We start from the raw sequence: 22,462 nt of genomic DNA on the forward strand, positions 1-22,462 counted from the left end.
AACCAGCAAAATTTGAATTTTTATCTATATGTTTTTTTTGCTAGCTTTTTTCCCTCTGAGAAGAAGAGCCAGGAACAGGTGCACATTTTAATGTTCATTTCTTTCTCATGACACTCCGCTACATTCACAATGTTGGAAGTTATTTTGGAATTTTTTATTTTATACACCCTCGTCATATATTACTCGTCATATATTACTCGTCATATAGATGATCTTCCATTATTCCAGATTTTCCATTTAAAATACACTTACCTTTGACATATTTTCGTTGCTATTTATGAGTGAGATACCAAAAGTAATGCCTCCTTCTTTTTCTCATTCCGCCCCAATGAATCAAAAGCGATTGCAAATTGCATTGTTATGATGACTGAACTTATGCATTCATGGCCTGAAAGTTTCATCTCTCTGTTACAGATGTTGACGGTGTAAAACTCTAAGAAAGCAACTCCTGTCCTGGACGTGCATCAGAAGCAGAGATGCGTCATTGAATTCCTCCAGGCAGAAAAAAAAATTGAAACGATCAACATTCACCGGCGCCTGTTAAACCTTTAAGAAGCTGATGTAGTTAATGCGAGCACAGTTAGGAGATGGGTTTGTCGATTTCAGAGTGGCGACAAATATGTGAATGACAAAGCGTGCTCCGGACTTTTACAACCAAAGCATCAAAAGAGGCTGACAAAAATCTGTTGAAAATGGTGGATGTAGAAACATAAATTCTGGAGCACAAAGGATCGCTCGTTTTGATGGTATCACGTCCGTCTTCGTAGCTCTTCAACGTTTTAACTTTTAAGTTAAAGAATAGGAGGCCTTATTTTTGGAGCGCCTCTTGTGTGTTTGTACGGACATTACATTATTTGTTTTTATATATTTTCATGTTTTCTCATCATGTTGAAATCTTCAAGCACAGCCATTTATCGCGGCCAATGGTCGCTCGTTTATCAGTCAGAGGTTCAATTGACCGCAAAGTCATACCTTTCTTTGTTCGTTTTTGGAGGGAATGGGTCCTTCATTTTCTTTGTCTTACTTGACTTTTGTCTTTATTGACTTAGTTCGAAGCTGGATATTTTTGCACTTAGATTTTAGTTTATACTAGTTTCTTTCTTTTTTTCTTTTTTTCTTTTTTCTTTCTTTTTTTCTTTCTTCTTTAATTATTATTTTACTCACTAGGAGAAGTCACACAAGATTTCTTTTGTTTACAAACATCACACATCTTTTTTAAACAAAGGTAGACGTTAAGCCCCCACCCTCCACCCCAAACTTTGACCCTTGAATCTGTTCTTGTCTCCTTAACGAAAATGCACGCGTTTCATCTTCCCACACACCTTTTCCCCATACCTAGTGAAATACCAGCATCTAAATGTTGACCAAAAATCTATCTAAATTCTATCAATCAACATTCCTAACACTTTTGACTTTCACAACACATCTGATCGTTAATGAATTATAGTCATTTGTTTGTAAATCAGGACGTCCGCTGTAGTAGGACTGCTAAATGAGTACAGCGGAATCTGCCAGAATAAAAGGTCCAACAGGAGTATAAGGACCCCCCCCCCTCCCCCGCACTTGACTGTGCGGTCAGTTGTCCCGCCCAGGAGGAGAACACATCATCATCATCATCATCCTCATCGTTATCGTCGTCGTCGTCATCGTTGGCGGGGAGGGGGTCGTCGTCGTCGTCATCATCATCATCATCATCATCGTTATCGTCGTCGTCGGTGGGGGCGTCATCATCATCATCATCATCGTTATCATCGGCGGCGGGGGGCATCATCATCATCATCATCATCATCATCATCATCATCATCATCAGCAGCAGCAGCAGCAGCAGCAGCAGCAGCAGCAGTAGCAATTCAAATTGCCTTTTTAGGGCAGCTCTCAAAGTACTCAAATGTGATTTAACCTCTAACACTTTGTTGCCTGCTTGAACAATCTGACTCTAGCTCTCCTCTCCAGTTCCTGCTCCGACACCAGCTTACTCCTTCCAGTTTCTTCTCCAGTTCCGATTAACTTATGTAATCCTTCAGCTCCTGCTACTCCACCATTTTTCCTACTATTCCGACTCCAGTGCTTCATGCTTCAGAAACTTTTTGCGGTTCCTTTCAGCAACACCTGCTCTAAAGGTTTTATTTGTTATCTGCATCAGCGGTTCTTGCAATTGCTCCTTCCTGCCATTACTGCCATTACTGCCTCTGACTCCCTATTCTAGAGCCCATTGATGCCAAGCTCTCTGTTTCAGTGCCCAGCACATCAATGCCCGGCTCTCTGTCCCAGTGACCATCGATGCCCAACTCCAGGATCCAGCTTCCTCACTTCCATCTCATTCCTACAACTTGTCCCTGTTGAGCCAGCCCTTGACCACGTTCATGTAGACCGGATCAACCTGAGATATCTCATCACAACTCAGGGACGTTCACCTCAATCTCCGTGTAATATAATTCCATGCTATCCAGGATCCAACCCCCTCTCTTCCATTCCTGCAACCTCTGTTCCTGCTGACCCAGTCCTTGGCCATGTCCAAACAGATTGAACATACCCGAGGTATCTCTTCACATCTAAGGGATGTCCATGTCAATTCCAGTGTGTGATATCCTTCCCTGCTATCCATGACCCAGCCTTTTCTGCCATCCAGTTTCCAGCTTCCTGTCTACCCCGCCTCTGCTGCTGTTCAGGTACAATATTTCCGTGTTCTTCAGCCTTCCTGCTTCACAAATAATCATCAATCGACTATCTTCAGTCCTCTGTAGTTTCCTCTTATATTTACGGCTAAACAAGTACAAATTTCCTTTTATATATGCATTTCTTCTTTGTCATTTGTTATACTTTCTCTGTGTCTACTTTCGTAGTTGTACGATCGATTGACACCCAACGATCTGACCCGCTGCAACAGGTCCACTCTATGTAGCCATCACCGGAGAATGGAATAGCGACGAGTATTAACCACTTTTCCACCATGACAGGATGTGACAGAATGGTAGGAAGATGGGCAAGCACTTCAAGAGGAGGAGCACTCTGGCTCTGCAAAAATAAGTCCGAGTACCATTCCCTGGTAAGGGAGCCTTTAAGAACAAGAGATAAACCTAGTATCTTTCACTTTCCCTATTTTGTCTCTCATTCCCCATCTTCCATGAGCGATGTTTCTGACAAAGCTGTGAAGAAAATGCTGTCCTCCTGGTCGGCAGTTTTGCATGTGAAGTAACTGGAGAGAACTGTAGCAGCATATACTCATAGCTTAAAGTTTTGAATATGATGAACCGCTCCCTTAAATAAGACACTTTATAAAATCTCCAATACTAACGATTACTATGATATTATCCCATTGACTACTGTACACGCAATAACCCTTATCCCCGAGTGGTTTCCGGGCCTTGATAAGTGGTGACTACCATGTAAAAAAAAATAAAAATGTTATGACTATAACATCATTGTTGATTGGTTGTAGTAATCAACTTCCTTTCTAGCTTGTCCAATCAAAGACCATCACTCAGACGAGTTGGCCACGTGACTGAGTTTATAAAAAGGTGATTTTCTTTCTCTTTCTTCCTGGATATCGGATTGGTAGCATCCCCACGTCGCGCAGACCAATCCCCAACTACTCTCTTGGGATGCAACACAACCCACCATGGCTTTTTGGCCCAGAGGTCGACTAAGACGGAGAGACAATGAATTCAACATGGCTACCGCTAGACCTAGACTTAGATCCGGTATACAGATGAACTCTTTTCTCATCCTACAGAACTGGCTAATCTTTTCTCCCCGTCCATATATGGATGCACCCTTCTACTAATAACTTCAACACACATCCAAACTGAAACTCTTTGCACCTGTAGTTATGTAATATATTTCTTTTCTAGTAAAAAAGATAAAAAGTTAAACGTCTGCAGCCATTTAATTTTTTCATATAAAGCATTTGGTTCTCTTTAAGAAAGGGGCTTTCAGAGCCCCTCAGTCTTATTCATGGAGCCCCAGGGCTCCGTAGAGCCCATGCTGGGTAAGTGTACTATCAAGAATAGTGTATTCATCGAATAAATGGCACAAAATTCTCAAATATGCTAACGATAACGTTTATTATATTATGTAAGATGACTTGTAGGATTTTGAAAGTCAGGTCCAAGTAGCATTTGAGCCAACGAATAAAAATTTGATTCTGACTAGCCAATTTTCATTTATTTTTAGTGTACATTCAGAGCACTCTTTCTTATCTTGACAGGTTTGTCTAATCGTTCATCTATGTGCATACATATCAACGCTTTTCCCGACTAAGCCCCTTCTCCTTTTTCTTACTTGCAAGGTGACGTCACGGCAAGGAAGGATAAAAATGATTATAAAAAGAAGAACGTGTTCGCAGATTGATGATTGAGTTATAAACACGTGGGTGACGCCACAGCTGAGACAAGAAGTCACACATGGCCGGAGAAAGAGGAATAAAGTTATTTTTTTGTTAAAACCTGAAACAACGAGTTGAATTTTTTCCTCTTTCTTTTCTTATGTTCCTTACGACAGAGCCTACAATGTGTAGGGTCCCTATGTGTTAACACTTGTTAAAACGTGTACTACGGCATATCACCAAGATAATCAGTAAAATGTTATTAAATGTTGTCTTTTTATTCTGCAGAATCCTTTTGAGTTATTCTTTCGGTCTCTATTCCTAATGTTGCCATGTCACCGATAAGGGTGCTGGAGGTAAACGTTTGTACTGGGATGACATTATCCGCCTGAGAGTCAGGAACCCAAACTTTGAGGTAACTCCCAAAGAGGCTGTACTATCAGCGTTTGCAAAGTACATGGGCTGCTATATTGCCCTAGAGTTGTAAGCCATGTTTAGTTTCAGAACAGTTTTCGATGGTTAGTTGTTCTACACAAGTCCTGGAGGTGACTGGTTCTCAGTAGACAGTTCTTGAGTTGGAATCCACAGAGCAAAAGATTCTTCCCATGTTGACACGAAGAAAATATGAAAAATTGCTACAGAAAGGTTTAATATTTATGGAGCAATTCTGGTTTTTGATTGGTTGATAGTGGAACGTTAATTAATTTGATAGCAGCATCGTTTATAAATAGAATCTCCCGACTGTGCGGCATCATACCCCATTATACTCCAGTATGATGGGATGTGTCTTCTAGCAGCTTCAGCTGCTGGGAGACAGAGTAGAGTACTCGTCAAGGATTCGTTCTTGACACTCAGCCTGACAGGTGAGGGGGCCGAGATTCAGCCCAGCACCTGTCGGACTGAGGTACACCGCTTGGGTACTACCTAGGAGGTCCACCCTCCCAGGCCTTGCCACTGGGCTTACCTGTGGGGCAAGGTAATTGCTTGTCGCCTGAGGCGCCCCTACCGGGGAATGCCGACGGGGGAGTGCCCAGGCAATTTTTGATGAGGCAAGAGTGCCCCTCCTTTAGGGGAGCTTGCCTATATCCACCTTCCGGCCTTGTGTCACATTTTGGTGTGGTGGACACCAAATAAATAACTACCCCATTATAGTCCCAAAATATTGCAACAACATTATAGCCCAAAAATATTGGCGAATGGAGTCGCTAGTCTGGCCTTTCGATGTCATATTAGTGGGAACTGTAACTGCATTTCCTTCATGATTGTTACCAAAAATATTATCTCTTTCCCTTTCTTTCTCTTTTTACCCCTCTCACAATCAACCCTGTTAATCTTTTCCACAAAACTTCCCAACCTCACCATGAATAGAAAAAAAAAAAAACTTCGAAAAGGTTGACCCCAATACCACAACTTATAACGTATATACCAAATCTCTTTCTCCAACACTAGGGGTCTACGTTCCAATATTCCAAAGGTTGAAACCCAATTACAAGAGAGTAAACGAGACCTACTGCTCCTATGCGAAACTGGCATTGGCTCAACTGTTTCCTTAGACGACTTTTCAATATTATAACTTAACCTCTAAATCTGACCCCCCCCCGATCGCCATGGGCATGGCACATGTGCCTACATTAAGGATGCCTTTCCTTGTGACAAAGACATCTCCAAAGAATATTCCGAAGTACCCTAGATGTGCTTCCAAATAGCACTTACAGAATCGCTTTCATATTTACCATGTACTGTCCTCGCAATGATGGAGTAACTATCTTTGCGATTATCGCGGAGAAGATTAACCATACCCTGTCTGCCCATCCCACTACCAACATTCAAGTCTGTGGAGATTTCAACATTCACAACGTTGAATGGCTGGTCCACTCAAACAAGGCAGATTATGAAGAAAGTGCTCAATACTGTTGTAGAGCAGATATGCGTTTTATTTTTTATTTTTTATTACCGTATCTTTCTGTTAAGTTACATTATTGTTTCAGCTACTTGGCCTTTTTTTTGGCCGTCTGTAGCATCCTCAGACTTTTACAGAAATGTTCGCTATTTTGGGATGAGAGAGTGAAAGAGTGAATGAGGTCGGGGGTAAAACGCATATTTGCTCTACAACAGTATTGAGCACTTTCTTCAGTTTTTATTAATTACCATTTCCACTATATATATATATATATATATATATATATATATATATATATATATATATATATATATATATATATTATTATTATTATTATTATTATTATTATTGCATATTCATTCCAAATAAGGTACAGTGCCACTTAGATGTAGGGCGCTATTATCTGGGACATAATTTGCAGGGATACTATCTAGGGAGTTGAGCAGCAAGATGTCTGTTTACATTTCTTCATATCAGTACAGTCGGGTGAGCAGGAACCCGGAAGGGAATTCCAAAGTCTAGCAGTTCTAGGGAAGAAACTATTATAGTAGAAGACTTTCTTACATCTACTGTGCAGAGGTGGGATTTTGTTTCTGGTCGTGTTTGTCAGGGGTATTTACGTCAAAGGCTTGTAGTTCGTCGGAGCACCGACCATTAAAATACTTGTAAAGTAACAATTCTCTCGATGTTTCTGTTCCAATTCATGTTCACCATGAACGTGAAGTCAAGGAGTTTGAACGAAGTACTTTCAGGTAATGTATCTTTAGCCATGGCTATTAGTGGCTGAGCAGGTCTCTTGTAGTTATTAAAGGAAAGAAGCTTAGTCTTGGCAGCATTGAATGTGACGATTCACCGGGGAACATCATATTTGTAAGATCAAATTTTTCCTTACTAGCATTTAGGTAGATCGCTTTCTACCAGGCCTATCGCAAGCAAAATAAACAAATAAATTAAATAATTAAATATAATGTAATTAAAATAAATGATATATTTATATATATTTTTTCTACTCATTTCTATCTCTAACCTATATTAATTTTCTTATAAATTTTAAATCCAAACCTTTTATTTCAATTTTTTCAGATTCATCTGCCTTACTTTTAATGCTAGGTTTATTTATGGTGTCTTTTAAATTCAATAAAAATCCTCCTAAATTTGCTGATGAGGAGACCGTGCTTACCAAAAAAACTATATATAATTGTTCTACATAACTTCATGTATACCACAAATAAAAAGCACGGATTTCCGAAACGATCGTACAGATAATTGACTTTGTTGTTGTTCCTTCTTATGAAACTGATTTTTAATTTAATTAAAATTTGATTTTTAATTTAAAAAAATTAAAAAAAAAATTTTTAAATTGTAAATCACATTACTTAATATATATATATATATATATATATATATATATATATATATATATATAATTATTTAATTCAATTTAATTATATATATATATATATATATATATATATACACATGTATGTGTGTGTATGTGTGTGTGCGCGTGCGCGCGTGTGTATGTATGTGTGTGTGTGTGTGTGTGTGTGTTTAGTTCTGCCTTGCTGTCTGTCCTCTCTCACTCCCGATTGTTTTTCCATTTGTCCGTTTTGTTTCCCCTTTCACGCGACTTCATTCAGAGATATTTGAGGGTGGGGTTAGATTCGAGGCTGAGAAAGTTCGGTTGAAACTCCTCTCACATCTGGCGAGCCTGGAATAGCTGAGAGAGATTCTAAGGAATCGACAGAGCCTCTTCTTTCACCTCGGGGCATGTCTTGTACGAAACGAAACGAAACGAAAAAGAAGAAGAAATAGAAGAAGAAGAAGAAGAAGAAGAAGAAGAAGAAGAAGAAGACGAAAAAGAAAAAGAAAAGGACGACGACAGAAAGAAGAAGGAGAAGAAAATGAGAAGGAGGAGAAGAAGAAAAAGAAGAAGAAGAAGAAGAAAGAAAGAATGAGAAGACGAAGAAGAAATAAGAAGGAGAAGAAAAAAGAGAAGATGACAACGACGACGATGAATAATAATAATAATAATAAGAAGAAGAAGAAGAAGAAGAAGAAGAAGAAGGAGAAGAAGAAGAAGAAGAAGAAAAAAGAAGAAGAAAAAGGAGAAGACGACGACGATGAATATTAATAATAATAATAATAATAAGAAGAAGAAGAAGGAGGAGGAGGTGAAAGAAGAAGAAGAAGAAGAAGAAGAAGAAGAAGAAGAACCGCGAAATTGTACCGGCATGATTAACATAAGTGAGAGCGTTTGGATTTCTTAGGCAAAACGTTGTCAATGATCCTCGCGTTTTTTATGCCCTTGATTCTAGATTCCAACAAAATAAGAATGCTCAACAACATTTCTTTCTTATTTAAGCAATATATATATATATATATATATATATATATATATATATATATATATATATATATATATGATAATTTATACTATTTATGATTCAGTTATATTACGAAGCAATACAATTATTAATAAGATATTTGTTTAATAACATCTTATGAATTTCTACCAAGTGCCTGAAGATAGGAAGCCAATATCTTTTCTATTACCTTTGCATGATTCTATGAGATCTTATTTCTTGTCACTTGCCCCCTTGCAACTTTTTTATTTAATTATTTTTCTTATTTATTCATTCATTTTATTTTATTTTATTTAGCTATTCTTATTTTTATTTTTTATTTTTGTTTCTGAAAGCTATTAAATACAGGTTATTATCTAACTTTAATTTGCGTAGTCGGGTTTTAGGTGGAGTAGTAAATATGTATTTCTATGCATACAGCATTGTACGATTTCTTGCCGTTTATTTAATAAATTTTCCTTAGATACTACTATATAATAAGCTTCGAGAGTGTAGAAGTTGCAGCGCGCAGATTTGTTAGGAGTATATTTTCTAGCGCATTTTATATTGATCATTTTAATTTGTATTCTATGCTATTTTTCGCAGATCTCTTATCCATTTAGTTAAAGATGTTGATTTCTTTTTAGTTCCCTCATTTTTTTTTATTTTAAAAGATGCTACATGGTTGCGGAATGTTTCCTTAAACTGATTACCGTCAACCCTATACACGTGCTAGTTCTACTACTTTCAATGACTTCACGTTTATATACAATGTCAGAAATAAGGTATTTACCATCCAGGCGACATTCATTTTTGTTTCTACAGTTACAGAGAGTTCTATTTTCAGTGTTCTGGCAGTATCTTGTCCACTTTCCTTAATCGCCTTATCTATTTTTGCGTTATTGGAACTTATTATAATTTTCGTTCGGTAAACAGATGTTGAGAATGATAATTTTACTGTATTTTTGTCTATGAACTTAAGTTAGTACTTTTAGGGAAGTTACCATCACGAATCTTGTAGAATTCCTTTGGTAAGTTGTTTTTATGTGCGCGCTGAAGGCGGATCAAACCATACATATTCTTTACGTCTGTTTTTATTATTCTTATTTCTGTGATGTTTCTTTGGGGTACTTACTCCTATTGGACCAGAGCCTATTCTAATGTTCGTAGAATTTTTGTCTAGAATTGCCCATAGCTATATTATTTTTGCATATTAGCAAACCAGGGTTATTGCTGAATTATCTGAGCAATATTATTATTATTATTTTTATTATTATTATTATTATTATTATTATTATTATTATTATTATTATTATTATTATTATTATTATTATTATTATTATTTTTGTTGTTGTTTTGTAGATTGAATTAAATTTGTTTTAAAGAGAAAAATGCAATTCAGGGAATGACGTTTTAGGAATTTAACTTGACTACATTCTATAAACAATAACAATAAGTATTTTAGATAAATAAAAAACAAATATCTTTTCAGAAAAAGGAATGTGCGTTAACAATAATAATACCTAGATACGTGATACAAATGTTAGCTGATAGGACTCTTTGTAGACGTGCAAATGATGTAATCACAAAGAAATAATTTAATATATACCCGGACGTTAGTTAGAAGAGTCGAGGAGAACAGTCGAGGAAATCAGTCGGAGAAGTTGTGGAGAAGATATCGTGGAAACCGGTGAAGTCAAGATCCAAAATATAAAGTCCAAACGTTGAATAAATGTTATATGAAATATCACTTTGTGTGGTGCCACCTTTCGAAGAAACAAGTATGTGAATTCGTCCCGATTGTTACTGTTAATGTTACGCTAAATGTTTCTCTAACTGTTAATTGTTTACAGTCTATTATATAGACTGTTGTTATTATATACACTCCTCCTCCTCCTCCTCTTCCTCCTCTTCTTCTTCTTCTTCTTCTTCTTCATCATCATCATCTTCTTCTTCTTCTTCTTCTTCTTCTTCTTCTTCTTCTTCATCAAAGAACATTTGTCTAACTCTCCATCAATGGAACGTTATCTCGTCGTTTAAAGCCCACCCCCATCTCATGTACAAGTACTTGCTATCCCCTAAAAATAACGTGTCGATATGTCCACGTCATCGTTTCAGACTAAATCAAGCAAAACATTATTCATCGATAATTTTTTTTTCGATTATCGATTTTCGATGCTTATCGGAGACATTCCGATGCAAAACCTATCTAGACATTTGTGTAAAAAAAAAAAAAAATAAATAAATAAAAAAACTCCCAGCCTTTTCGGAGTCCATAGGGAACTGTCTCTTTCTTTCTGTCTCTCTCTCTCTCTCCCTCTCACATACACACACATACATTCCCGCCCCACATATTTTTGATAGTATGAACAGTTACCTTCCCTTAGCGAACTCTCTAAGGAATAGAGTTTTAAATATAGAGCCACTTCTGTTTAGGCGGGGTTTTCAGATGAATTGTGGTGTCGTATTTCTGATATTTTTTTTTATTAAATATAAACTAAAAATAAAAATGTATCCATATATAAAGGATAATAAACTTTAAATAAAAAAAAAATAGAATAATTAACCTTTTTTCTGATTGGTCTAAAATTTTTGGTTATTTGAAGCCGCCATAAAAAAGAATAAAAAGAACTGCCATCTGTTAGCATAGCTAGAAAGCAATTGTTCGTTTTGGAAATTAGAAGAGCATCGTCACCTATTCCCCCCCCCCCGGGGGCAGCTATATTCTGGTAAGTTGGCTCGTTATATCCTACATTTTTTTGGATTTAATTTTTCACGTTGGATCCAATTTTTGCAGTGCGTTAGTTTATTAACGATGAAGATACAGAACAGTAAATAATGGATTTCTACATAACACCGTTGTTCCAGCGCGGTTCGTGTTCTGCATAAGTGCCGAAGCATGTTAAGGTCCTTTCCTAATCCTGGCGAACGTGGAGAAAGAATCTGATCAACTTTAATCATCCTTCTAGTATAGTGATATAGTGATCAATGTAGGCCCATCTAATCTCTTGAAAGTATTCACAAAACGTACAGAATAAAAAATGGAGCTCATATCATGACTCCTGTAACTGCATCTCATGCGTTATCATCCTTCTTTCCATAAAAAATGATCTTATTTCAATATCAACAAACTGTCTTTTATATATAAGTAGATGTTTTTAAACACTGGATAACGACACACGTACACACGTAAACACATAACAAAGGAAAATGAATAAAAAAAAATGCAAAAAATTAAAATAAAAGAACGATAACTTAATTGCAAGTTTTAGAACTGCACGCCTGTGGAACTCTGTTCCGTTCGCCTGCTTCCCTCCGGACTACAACTTGGATGTCTTCAAGTCCAATGTTAACAAATTTCTAATGAACCGCCCCCTTAATTAAACACTTCATCAAATCTCCACACTAACGTATTGTACTTGCAATAACCCTTATCCCTGAGTGGCTTCCGGGCCTTGATAAGTGGTGATCACTGTGTAAAAAAAAAAAAAAAAGAAGTTAACGATCTTAGTTTGGATTTACTTGTAGATTCAAATTTTATTAAGATTTAGACGTTGATTTAGATTATATTATTTTCTTATCCATGTTTCTTTACTGAGTCTTTGTCGATTAAGCGGAGATTATTCACGGTAAGTATCTCCCTTTGATCCGCCACAATCTGTATTACGAAATCGCTAATTCTGATACATAGGGGCGTATGCACACTTGAGAAGTATGTCTGCTATTGTTTAGATCACGGCTTAATATTTACTATTTAACTAGTGTGTGTGTGGGGGGGGGGGCGCCCGGTTTTGCCCGGGAGTAAAATACGCTTAAATATGATATTTTAATTTGTCCAGATTTCATATATATCATTATAGAATCGTGATGTCAAAAGTAAAAAAAAAAAAAAAAAAGTATTTCAGTGCCATCAGCTAGATTCGAAACCGAAACTGTAGCAGTCAAAGCTGGTGACGTTACCACTGTACCAACGTTACACGCATATAAATTAAAAAATGAAAATAAACTAAAATGGATGTACAAAATGTTTAGCGATTTTTTCAATTTTGACCCATAAAAGAACGACCCATAAAAAATCCAATCATTTGAGACCCTGGCGCTGTGTTGTGACTTCTAGTTTCGGAGAAGATAAAGTTTGAAAATATGGAGACAGTTAGACAGACAGCCGACAAACAGACATATAGCCGTTTATATATTAGACAAAGCAAAACGATGTTTGCATATTCACTAGTGTTGGGACGATTTATCGACTGGAACTGACCTTGATTCCTGATCTGAAATGGAACACATACATCAAATCTGTTGCCAATATCGCTGGAAAAATGGTTGGATCATTCTACCACTCCAGTAAATATTTCACTGTCGATGCAATCCTCTAGCTGTATAAGTCCGTCATAAAATGGAATAATGTTGCCACATCTAGATAGGAGCAGTTGACGTACCCTATCCTGCCTTGATAGAGCTCAAAACCGGTTTCGAAACATCGCATGTGATGCACTTTTCACTTCCCCGCAACCTCTTTCCCACCAGAAGAGACATTGCAAATCTGTCGCCGCTCTATTGTTATTTTCATGGCAAGTGCTCGTTTGAGCTCCAATCTATGGTTTCCCCTTATCAAACTTTCACAACCCCCCCCCAAACACTTGATTAACGACAACCACTACCAACAGTTTCCCCCCACTATCTATCTGTTTCTAAATCTAACGGCAGATTCCACAAATAAAACTTCTTTCCTAAAACTGCCCACCTGTGAAACATTTTCATTTGCCTGCTTCCCGTATGGTAACTTGCAAGTCTAATGTAGACAAGTTCTTGTTGAACTGTACGCAGCAGTAGCAGCAACAACAACAACAACAACAACAACAACAACAGTAGCAACAGCAACAATTACAACAACAACAACAACAACAACATCAGCAACAACAACAACAACAACAACAACAACAGATGTTAGTGTTGTTGGCTGCAATGGTGGTCGTGATAGTGATTATTCTATTGTTGTTGTTGTTGATGATGATGATGTGGTGATGATGGTGGTAAGCTTTAGTTTCGATATATGTTGCCGCTAACGTCCCCACCCCATGAACCTGCGCCCTCTTCAAAATCAAAGAACTGATGCAATTTTTTCGGCAAAGGCCGCGCGGCTGCTCCAAAGACGACATTCCCACCGAAAGTTCTTTCGATGCGAAGAAAAGAAAAGTCGATGAGAAGTATCACGTGACCCGACAGCAGATTACATGTCTTGATCTTTATTTATTTATTTTTTTTTTTTATTTTTATTTTTTTTTTAAATTATGTTATATATTTTATTTATTTTTTGGTCAGTGTGGGGAAGAAGTTCGGCGGGATGTGGGAGTCAGAGTCGTTTCTTTGTGTAGACAAGATCTGTCTGCTATTTCTCACTCTACTGACCTATTTAATATGGGATAAAAGCAAGGGAAGAAGAAGAATTGAAAAAAAAAAGAACAGAGAAGGAGATGAAGAGGAACAAGAAGGAGGAGGAGGAGGGGGACAGAAGAAGAAGAAGAAGAAGAAGAAGAAGAACCGAAAAAATAACGGGCAAAAAGATTAAGTAGAAGAAAGAAGGAGGAGAAGAAGAACCGAAAGAAAAGGTCAGAAGAAGATGAGGAAGAGGAAGAAGGAGGACGCTGGGACGGAAGAAGATGACGAAGAAGAACGGAAAAATAACGAGGAAAGAAGAAGAAGAAGAAGAAGAAGAAGAAGAAGAAGAAAAAGAAGATAAGTAAAAAGAAGAAGGAGGAGGAGGAGACAGAAGAAGAAAAAAGAAGAAGAAGATGATGATGCAGAAGAAGAAGGATGATGGTCAGGAAGAAAGAAGAATAAGAAAGAAAAGAAGAACCGAAATAAGAACGGAAGAACAAGACGAAGAAGGAGGAGGAGGAGAAAAGAGAAAAAGAAGAAGAAAACACACACACACACACACACACACACACACACACACACACACACACACACACACACACACACACACACACAATCCGAAGAACATAAACACCAACAAGTCGTTTCTTTATCAACAAATGTATGGAATTCAAAAGCAGGCATAATAATCAGATATGGGTGGTGTCTATGCGCGCATATGGTTGCGTGTCTTGTTTGTTATGAGTTCGTGAAGGAGGAGAGAGAGAGAGGGGGGGTGAGTCGAGGAATGAGAAAACGTGTGAATGTGGGAAAAAAAGGACTTTGTGTGTGCGTGCGAGCATAAATGCATGTGCGTGCGCGCACGTGTGAAAAGATGGGCTGCCAAAAATACATGAACTAATAATAGAAAGACGTTGAAGAGGAGAAACTATCTCACACATTAATTTTTTTAAAGTTTTTTTTTTTTTATTACTAGAAATTCTCACACGCGTTGTTACGAGTGATCGCTTACTGTTACAATACGAGGGTCTTTCCAAAAAGTAAAGCTTCCTGTTTTGCTTTCATCTCTAAAAGTTGAAGAGCTACAATGACGGGAGTGTTACCATTAAAACGGGCGACCTTTTGTGTTCCAGAATTTGTTCTTCTACATAACCACCACTATTCTCAATGCACATTTGCCAGCTATGAACGATGGCTGTGCATGGACGTCCGGAGCGCTCTTTGTCATACGAGGGTCGATCCAAAAGTAAAGCTTTCTATTTTTTAAAAACAACTCAAATAGTTGAAGAGCTACGAATACGGGAATGGTACCATTAAAGCGAGCCACCGTTTGTGCCTCAGAATTTATTTTTTCGACATTGTCACCACCATTCTCAATGCACTTTTGACAAAAATTCAATGACGCATCTCTGGTTCTGAAGCACGTAAATGACAGGCGTTGCTTTCTTAGAGTCTCATAACGTTAGTATCTGCAACAGAGGGATGACACTTTCATATCATGAATGCATAAGTTCAGTAATCGTAACAATGCAATTTGCAATCCCTCCCTTTGCAATCACACACACACACACACACACACACACACACACACACACACAGGTACACAAACACAAACGCACTCAAGCAAACAAAACAAAAAAAACACGCACGCACACATGTATGTAAGTTTTTGCGGCCTATTAGTTTAATGGCACATGCACCCACATGCACAAAAACGCGCACGCAAGTAAACAAAAACAAACACGCACACGCACGTGTATGTGTGTAAACACAAGCAAATGCGTGCGGAAGTTTATGCGGCCTATTAGCTTAATGTCACACATACAGCAACGTTTTTATTTAATGTGTAAATACATATGTAACGCGTTGTCGGTGTGTTTAATGAGATAAGTAATAGGCCAGGAGGTTTCTCTTTCGTATGTATGTAATTGGAAAAGGCCATATTGAAATACAAGTGAGCGTTCGGTTTTGAGGCTGATACCGAATGTAGAATGTAGGAATGCTTAGAGTTCAGCCAATTGAAATCCAGTGAATACGTAAAGCGATACATCATTGTTTGTGTAGATGAAAAGCGGTAAGAGTATGCAATGTGTGTGAATTCAGTAGGCACTAAATGACGGCGTAGACACGGGAAAGTAGGAAAAGTATAAATTTACGCGGTGGAGAATGGGGTCGTAAGAGAACTTATGGAATAGGGGGTAAAATTGGAATCATCCCTCTGTAGGTTATGACGACGATGATGATGATGATGATGATGATGATGATGTCACTCCTAGGAATAAATGTAACGTTTTAATATTACGAATTAATGTGTCTAAAATGTCGTTCTATAGTTGATTAAGGCAATGGCTAATAGTGTAAACGTAATAAATTTGTATTTGGCATCTCTTGTTGTAAATGTCTCTTTTATTATATATATATTTAGTAAATTATTATTTTCTTTTTAAAACATAAATACGTAAATCTTATAATGTTGTTATTAGGTTGGTGCAAAAATAATATCGTTTTCTTACATATGTTACTTTTATATGTGACTTCTGAATTAATTCATTGATATATATATATATATATATATATATATAGCCATGTTATATATTTTAAAGCGCAAAAATTCAAATCCGTACGATTTTCTTGTTCCAGTTCAAACTAGGCTGAAAAGCTGCCGAGGCAGCTCGTGATATCAAAGATGCATTTGGCCCACGAACCACTAACGAACGTGTGACACAACAGTGGTTCACGAAATTTCGCAATAGTGACAAGAGCCTGCGGTTGATAACAAATATTTGACAGCCATAATTGAAGCATATCCTCCCAAAACCACACAAGAAGTTGTTGTTGAACTCAAGGTGGACCACTCAATAGTCGTTCGCCATTTAAAGCAAATAGGGAAGTCAAAAAAGTTGGATAAATGGGTACCGCATGAATTGAACGATAATTAAAAAAAAATTCATCATTTTGAGGTGTATTCTACGTTCCTTCTGTGCAACAAAAACGACCCATTTTCAAGCGGATTGTGACTTGTGATGAGAAGTGGATTCTCTAGGACAATCGGCGACGTTCAGCACAGTGGTTGGATGCCGGAGAAGCTCCACAACACTTCCCGAAGCCGAAATTGCACAAAAAAGATTATGGTGACTGTTTGATGGTCTGCGACTGGTCTCATCCATCACAACTTCTTGAATTCGGACGAAACAATGACGGCGGAGAAGTACTACCGAAAAATTAACGAAATGCACCAGAAGCTCCAACGTATGTGCCCGAGATTGGTCAATATGAAGAAACCAATTTTTCTCCATGACAACACTCGCCCGCATTTTGCTCAACTGACTCTTTGAAGCTGAACGAATTGGGCTACAAGACTCTGCCTCATCCTGCATATTCACCGGACCTTTCGCCCAGCGATTATCACTTTTTTAAGCATCTCGACAAATTCCTGCGCGAAAAATGCTTCACAAGCCGAGATGATGCATGATTGACCTTCAATGATCCTATCGCTTCCAGAACTCTGGGTTTCTTTGCTAATAGGATAAGTAAACTTGTTTCTAGTTGGCAAAAATGTGTTGATTCTAATAGTTTTTATTTTGATTTGATTTATTTTGATTTGATTGATTTATTTCATTATGAAAGGAGTTATGATCTTTTGAATTTGAACGTCAAAAACGACATTATTTTTGCACCAACCGGTTATAGCTTATGATTGATTCAAATATGGCGCCATGTGCGAAATTTATTTCCTCGCGGAATGTGTATTAGTGTATACTTTTTTCATATTTGTGGGCTTCAATATTTTTCTGTGATAAGTAAGACTTCTTATTAGTTTTTGTTAACTGTTTTTTAATGTTTTCTCTGATGATTTCTGAAAGTTTCCAATTCATTTTGACATTACTCATCCCTTTTAATCAAAGGAGAATATACTATATTTTCCCCGAGGAAATAATGTAAGTCGCTGATGGTGTTTGATATATTCATACCATCCAATGAAACACGTGTAAGACGCGGCAATAAAATAATACGAATACTTTTGTGGTTTGTAATATTTAATAAAGTTATACATGCTCTGAAAGTGTAAATCGATTTTTATAAACAGATATATACTTATATATAAAGTAGTAGCTTTCGTGTGTGTGTGTGTGTGTGTGTGTGTGTGTGTGTGTGTGTACACCTCTCCAGGTCAAAAAATATATAAATCCGTTATAGGGTATTTCTATCAAAGTAGATTACATATTCAAGTTTAAGCATGATTTCTATATATAGTATTTTATAAACGAAATAAGTACTGAATGAGTAACCTCATTTGCATAGTACATTAAAGAAAATCTATTTTAATAATTAGCGCGATCTTATTAATTATTTACTCTAATAGAATCGTTTCAACTGTACTACTTAGAAATGTTATTTAAAATTTATTTATTTTGTTTATTTTTACTTCAATTTATATTTGATTTAATTCATTTTTAATCATTAATAAAATAGTTGCGTTTAAAATCGGAAGTCTCATATTAAACTATGAGAGTTATTTCCCTTTAAGCTAGTACATCTAAAGGGAATAACTCAGAGTTTAATGGTTTGAAATCTGGAAGTATTTTTTTTATTTAAACTCTGAGAGTTACAATAAGCTCTACGTTATTTTATGTTTTCTGTAATCGATTTGCTTTAATTTAGAAATATTCTTTAAAATTGATTTATTAGGTTGATTTTTAATTTTATTATTTTGCGTTTAAAACCAGGGATGATTTTAAAAATTTATTTTCAATTTTTTTTTTATTTTGAAGAAAGGTTTTTTATTTTTTGTTGTTGTGGTGATCCGTTTCTTTCTGTTTTAAAACGATGTATTTAGTAATTAAAGAAATTTAGAATTTTCTTTCTGTAGAACAAAAAGTAAACATACGTCTTAAGCAAAAATAAACTATTTGATTTTAAATATGCGCTACATTCTGGCCCAAATCAAAGCAGCAGAAATTTAGTCTAGCACGAGGCTCTTCAATGAAAAGTTCTAGAAAAGTATATGATGAAAAAATGATATGATCTTGATTGTGGTAAGTTTGAAGTATTGAATATGTTTGATAAAATTTAAGAAGTGAGATCAAATTTATTTCCATGAAGAATTTACTTTGTGATATCATAAAGTAACTTTCATCTTTGATAAAAATATGTTTGTGACAAAAAACAAATGTTAACCATTGTGTTTCTTTGTAATTGTTTCAATTTTTCTGTGTAACAATATCAGTGTCAACTTTGATACAATCTATTTGCTAGTACATATGTTTCATGGTAAACAACTGATGATCCCTTGAAAAATAAAAAAAATTGGTATTATAGTAAATTCGAGAGAGTTGATGCAGTGATTGCAGGTGATTAAATGACTTACTGACTAGATGTTTTTTTAACGAATGATAAAAAGTAATTTTTTGTATAGTTTTAAAGGTTAAAAACTTCAAAGACTATATATGTATATATATATATGTATATATATATATGTATATATATGTATATATATGGATATATGTGTATATATGTATATATATGTGTATATATGTATATATATGTGTATATATGTATATATATATGTATATATGTATATATATATGTATATATGTATATATATATATATATATATATATATATATAAAGTAGTAGTCTTCGTGTATGTGCGTCTGTGTGTATCTATCGGTCTATCTAATTATCTATCTGTTTAGTGACCGAGCATACAGGTACAAAAAAGGGCAAAGGGTCATGTTGTGACATGTATCAAACTGGTTGAGCGGTCAGTTTGCACCGAAAGTATCCGAATGGGCACCGAACGTGACGTATCAGGTGTTCCGGTTTGAATAAGCTGAGTTAACTTTAGTGAGTTGGGTCCGAGAAATCAAGGAAGCAAGATGGGTAAAACAGATCTACCCATAAGAGAGCGACGGTCTCCAAATGAATGCAGAGAAACGCCAGAATCCGAGATCGTCGATTTCACTCTATGTTTCGGAAGACGAAATTCCTGGGAGTGAAATAAACTAATATATAAAAACATACATCGTCTTGTGTCTGTCTTGCATGAGTGCTTGTTATAGCATGACTCGCCCTCCCACCCCCAAGGCATTGGCGAATCTCCCACACTAATATACCAATCATGATCAAACCTGGCATAATGATGCCCCCACCCAACTAGGGATGGTGCGTACCATTTTTCAAGGTTAAGATCAAATGTCAAGGTCATAACCTGTGTATACATACTCTTCTATACCCCATATCACTGGACCGATCATGACCAAACTTGACATGATGATGGTCTCCGACCTAGAGATGACACATATCATTTTTCAAGGTCAAAGATTGAGGTCATATTTATTGCGGCTCTTCATAAACTCCCCTCACCTAGGGATGATGCATACCAATTTGGAGTTAGTCAAAATCCCGGGGGCCACCATCATGATGCTGGCCAACCTCTTTGTGAATTTGAATCAGATAATCCTCCTCCTCCCCCATCCCCTCAGCCTATTAAACAGATGTTAACCATTGTTAATTGTTTCAATTTTTATGTGTAACAATATAAGTATCAACTTTGATATAACCTGTTTGCTTCACAGTTGGATTTCAGTCACTTCAGAAATAGTTCCTTTTACAACATCCACTTACTGCAAGGGTGCCCGTGAAGCGAGTATCCGAGCGTAAAGCAAAGTCCCACTCGAAGTGCGGGTATCTTTGTTAGTGTAATATATATATATATATATATATATATATATATATATATATATATATATATATATATATATATATATCTTTCACTTAGTGATACAAGCACTAAAATTTGCACAAATGACGTTCAGAACATACATTTTAAGAAAAGAACGTTAGCCATCAGAAAATTCAAGATGGCTGCCAGTTTTCAAGATGGTTGCAGAAGCAAACCTGACAAATTTCAATTTTGGTGCTTGTATCACCAAGTGAAAGATTGTATGTATATATATATATATATATATATATATATATATATATATATATATATTCAATGAAGTTATTCAAAATTGCCACAATTAATTAATCGTGGCAATTTTTAATAACTATTGAATATATATATATATATATATATATATATATATATATATATATATATATATACAGTCACGTTGACCCACCGGTTCTCGCCAGATCACCGAAGTTAAGCAACGTTGAGCCTGACTAGTACCAGATGGGTGAGCATTTGGGAATTCTAGGTGCTGTATGTACTCTCCGCTGATCTCGTTCTGTACCTCAACTTGCCACTGGTATTTAACAATGTTGACTCAGGAGAGGCGTGGTTGGAGATTGCGCAATTCTTGCCACACAAATTTCACGCGTAGGCACCCTTACAATGGGTATCCATAGTCTGTCAAGACTGAAGGCACTATATATATATATATATATATATATATATATATATATATATATATATACTAGCAAAAGTACCCGTCGTTGACTGGGTTCAAAAACAGCCTACAGAAAATGGACTCTGATTTATGAAAGTATGATAGCTTATGAAAAGGAAGGGTTGTAAAAGGGTTCAAATTTGGGGGTATCAAAACCGAAGCAAAATATGATGAAAGCAAAAATAAAATAGATAAACCCCATAATTTATTATACCATACCTGTTCACACTGAAACACTTATCACAATATTCTGTGGATCTATATTAAAAACCTTGTTAAACTTTGTGAAATATTTCCATTCTATGGAGGTCAGGCGCGAACGAACACCCCATAATTTTATTATACCATATTTCTTCAAACTAAAACATAATTATCAAAGTATACTTACGCAGATAGATATGAAAAGTGTTTATTAAAGTTAGTGCCTATTTCCATTCTATGGAGGCCAGGCGCGAACGCAGACCCCACAATTTTATTATACTATCCCCATTTAAGTTGAAACACATTTATCAAATATTCTTATGTACATCTATATCAAAAACACTTATAAACGCTTTTATTTTTCATTATTTATTTCCATACTTTGGGTGCCAGGCGCGAACGCAGACCTCACAATTTTTATGAACCACCGTTCTGCTAGATTAAACATACCTGTTCCTGTGTCTAGATACATCTTCTATCATTATATGTAATGAGTTTTTTAAAATAGTCAACCATATAGGAGCCTATTCGTGACCACACACACACACACACACACACACACACACACACACACACACACACACACACACACACACGTTTAGCTTTATATATATATATATATATATATATATATATATATATATATAAGGTGGGATCTCTTGGAGTTTATGTGATAAAAAAGTTTCCCGAGATCTACAATATTATCTACTTCTTTTGAATCTATTCCAACTCTGCGTCCCCATACTAGCCATTTACCAATGAGTTCTCATCGATAAGGGTCAACGGTAGAAGGCGACGATGGTCAAGTGGTTAACTTATCATAAGTCGTATCCTCCGCTTGGTGCGGATTGTGAACCCACATAACTTATTTGTCGCCATTCCTTTCGATCCAGGGCAAGTTGGTTGATGGACG

This window comes from Euprymna scolopes, chromosome 38 (assembly GCF_053919585.1).
Source record: "Euprymna scolopes isolate OS-2025 chromosome 38, ASM5391958v1, whole genome shotgun sequence".
NCBI lineage: Eukaryota > Metazoa > Mollusca > Cephalopoda > Sepiida > Sepiolidae > Euprymna > Euprymna scolopes.